Raw genomic sequence first — 4242 nt, 5'->3', positions numbered from 1 at the left:
AATCAACACTAGTACCTTTTTCTTCTTGATTTGTCCTTCTATCTTGATGGTTTGAGGAGTGGTAATTCCCGCCAATGCATTACAAGTGTTATAGACATTTTTGTGCCTTACAGCATTGAGCATGAAATGTCCATAATCTAAGGGATCCAAAGTCCCTAAACATGTTGTTCCTACCCCTAGAGGAACAAGGCTAACTAACCACAGCAATTCACAGAAGTTCTCCACCTGAAACCACTCAAAAACAAGTCAATTCAGGATCATGTCAACTGCTCCACTGAGCATCTGCGCTGAATGTCAACTGCTACACTGGCTACCTGCGTTGAATGTCAACTCCAACACTAGCTACCTGCGCTGAGCGAGTTTGGACAAGTGGCAGGCTCATTCCTCAATGTGTCAATGCTCAGGAAGCTTCCAAAATGACACTTGCCTCAGGGAATTCGACTGGTGATCAGTAAGAGGTTCCAAATCTCCAAGTGGAAGCAAGAACCTCCAAGTGGACTCAAGAACTGAGAGAGGGAGAGGACACTAGTCAGATCTCAAGCTGACTCATCCTCTCTCCAAAACAACTATATATAGATCTCTCCTCCATGAGATCTAGAGGCTGGAATTTTGTTATTGCAAAGAATTGCTGTTGGTTTGAGACTGGAAACATTGGGTGCTTAATGCTTTGAAGGGAGCTGAAGAAGGAATTCCATTCTGCTGGGAAGGAGATGCTGGATTGGAGCCCTCTGGGTTGTATCTCTTCCTGAACCTTGTTATCAATCAATAAAGCTATCTTGGTTTTCTCCTATATACTGGTGTATTTGTATGATTGCATTAGTGTATTTGATTTACTTCTAATCCTGAATCATTTATGAATATGAATATTTGCCTTTGTGTTGTGTTCTTCTCTTGTCGCAAGTAGCTGTTCTCTTGTCACAGGTAGCTGTTCTCTTGTGATCTCGTGGGAATCAAGTAGCTGTTCTCTTGAGCAAGCGAGGAGGCAAGTAGCTGTGAACACCCAAAGAGAAGAGGATCTAGATCGAGGGACAAACGGAAGACAACGGTAAGTCTATCGATCTCCCCTCTTTCACATTTCATAAAGGAAGAAACCATAATAGCTGTATCTGTTTGTTGCTAAGGCACTGTCACACCTTAGGTGGATAGGATCGTCCTGCATAGGCATTTTTCCCCACAACAAATTGGCGACTCCGCTGGGGAGATTGTTTTAGTCATTTTATTTGTGTTTACATCATTGTTTACTTCATAGACTCAACAGCAACAATCGAACTGCTTCTGCAAAGTAGACTGTTGCTGCCTTGATCCTTCACTGGATTTTGTCTATGATCTGAACAATGGACTCACAAATGACTTGATGATCCTTTGTGATAGTCTTTAGTACCCTCTCAAAGCATCCCTCTGTTTATACCTTGCTTGTGTTTCTGATTTGGCCTGAAACAGTTGATTTTTGAGCATTTTGTGACCCAGAACCCAGGGGAAACGAGAGTTTCTCCTTCAGCGCAGACACTGTGAAGGCAGTCTGCATTTCAATGCAGGTCCCGTGAAGGCTACCTGCGCTGAATGTCAACTCCACAGTGTTGGACTTGCGCTGAACCAGTTTAGCCTTGTGCAGCTGGGGTTCTCTGCTGTCTGTTGCCCTGTTTTGATCTCTGTTTTTTGCAGCCTTTAACCAGCATAGGTACCAGTCTGATAACCCCTTTTCTTTGCTTAGATTCCGCCTCTTTTTGTACAAAAAGACTGTGAGTGTTTTTATGTGTTTTTACGTCATTTACAGTTTTCCTTTTCATGAGTGAAATAATCATCCTGTAGCCCTTGATTCAGATCTGATTGACTGTGATCTTAGGAGAGAGTTCATTGGCTGTTTACAGTTGATTATCATTTGCTTTTGCTTATTGGTTTGAGTTTGTCTCTTTTAAATGTTGAAACAAGTATTCATTTCGAAAGTCGCAAAGTGATTGTAATCTCTTCTACCCTTTTTTTTTTCGAAAAAGTAAACTTGTTTGTATCTGTCATTTAAAAGCAAATTCAAACTTGTACAAAAAGCTTTCTTTGTAGGCATCTATACTAAGAAAGTGGAAAACAAACACCTGCATTGTGCATTTGCATTTTGATAAGTTTGCATGATTGACTTAGGAAAGAGTGCATTAGAGTGTGCTGATTGCTCTTTGAGAAAAGATAGTGTCTTTCTTTTCCCTTAGTAGCTAGGATTTTCAAAGTTGAAAAGATAATAAAGCTTGCTTATCATCTTAGACTGCATTTAGGAATTGTACCATACATCTCGTGGTGATCCTGAAAGGCAAACTTCTAAAAAAGATCAACTTAAAATAAATTGAATGAACCTAACAATGCTTTGCAACATAACGCACAACATAGAGGTCTAGGCTAGAGACGTGTTCCGGCGTCGTTAAGCCTAGTGACTGTCGATCTCGTAGAAGGTGGGTGATTCCTCCTGAGGGACGATAGCGCTAGTACGGATTGTGCTCCCATGTACCGTCGCGTATATATTGGGAGACCCCTATAGGCATATATCCTTTATCCTTAGGAAGCCGTGTCGGCCGCCCTACTGATCGCAATGCAATGAACACAACATTCACGAAGATCGACTGCCCGTACCTTAAAAAGTATTCTGCGGTTTTGCGAAAAGTTTGGCACACCCTCTGCCTAGATCTCCAGAGCAGTTCCTTTTGGCCTTTTTCAGACTCTATAACAGAAAAAGTCCATCCGAGCATTTGTCACTTCGGGCTCGTTAAAACATCGAAGGAGACTAGAGTCATCTTTAGCTTTTTCTCGACTCTTTAAAAGTGAAAAAGCAAGTTGTGTCTAAAGCGTCGTTAACAATTTATTTTAAACGGAACAATCACCCTTTATTCCCGCGTTGATCTTTAGGTTGAAAAGATGGAGCACACCAACCAAGGAATTCCTCTTGGTGGAAATCCTAGTCCCTTCTCTTGGGGAGATGTTGGTGCGCCCCACATGGCCACATTGTCGCTTCCAGGACTGACAATTGGCCTACCAGTCTGGCTCTTTTCAACCAATGTCTTTCAGAATACCAGCATTCCTGAACAGTCGAGTCAACAGTTAGATCAGACAAGAGTTGCCTCCCAGCCTTCCACTTCATCTTCCTCCCCTCCTTCCTCTTCGCTTGACGGAACTGGTCGAACAAAAAACCGGGTTCCTAAGGAGAAGAAGGAGAAGAAGAAGAAAGAAAAGAAGAAGAAGGAGCCTAAGGCGACTGGGAGCAAACAAGTGTCATTTAACAAAAATCCACACACAGTACTCGTAAGGCCTAAATCGCCATGCGTCATATGCAAGGGAGACCACTTCCATAGAGATTGTCCCTGTATCCCCCGGATACTAAGGGACTGGTCCCCCCGTTTGCACAATTCGGTAGCATCGACCTCTGATAGCCATGTCGACTGCTCACCGTCAACTAGTGGGAGTGAAGCCCCAGGACAGAGCGGGAAAGCTAAATTTCCCTGCAGACTGTGTGAAGGCGATCACGCCATCCACCGTTGTCCCTTCTTAGACGAGGCAAAAAGAGTTCTGGAAGATCGCCCGATTTTACGAGCGCAACTTCCTCCTGGATATCAAAAACTCTTGCCAAGTCCCTCGCTAGTTGAGAATCCGGCTGACCCGCCCAGGTGGTCAGCCGAAGCACCTGTCATTGAAGATGAACCGTCTGGATCCATGCCTGACGAAAGTCAAAAGGTTGATACGGCAGTTGACCCGGTTTTGCCTTCAGAGGCTCTATCTTCGAATGACATCATCACAGAAGAGAATAAAGACGACACCGTCCAAATTCTCTTCATCAGCACTGACTCTGATGACCAAGGGGGCAATGCCTTCATTCCTTTATCGCAGGAAGGAAGTTCATCAGAGCGCTATCCGGCCGTATACTCGGTCCCACCACCAAGCAACCTGGTTGTGTCCTTTGACTGGAACCAACTAGGCAGACCCCGCTTGCCAGCTAGCATACCATTCAGAATTATTGTCCAAATATACAGAATGGTAATGGCTGGCACAGTTATTGATGAAGGGGCATCTGTGAGTATCCTTTCCTCTATTGCTTGGAAAGTGCTTGGTTCGCCTGTGCTTTTGCCTGAAATGAGAAATCTATCAGGCTTTGATAAGGGAACCAGTCGACCTTTAGGGATCCTCCCCAATGTGCCCATAACATTGAAAGGGAAGACCGTTCAAATGAACGTGATGGTCGTTCAAGGACCCTTGGATTATAACCTACTC

Source organism: Pinus tabuliformis, chromosome 1_2, assembly GCF_031772625.1.
Source record: "Pinus tabuliformis cultivar Carrire ecotype Pingquan chromosome 1_2, CPIR1, whole genome shotgun sequence".
Taxonomy (NCBI): domain Eukaryota; kingdom Viridiplantae; phylum Streptophyta; class Pinopsida; order Pinales; family Pinaceae; genus Pinus; species Pinus tabuliformis.
Note: the sequence above shows the minus strand (reverse complement) of the source record.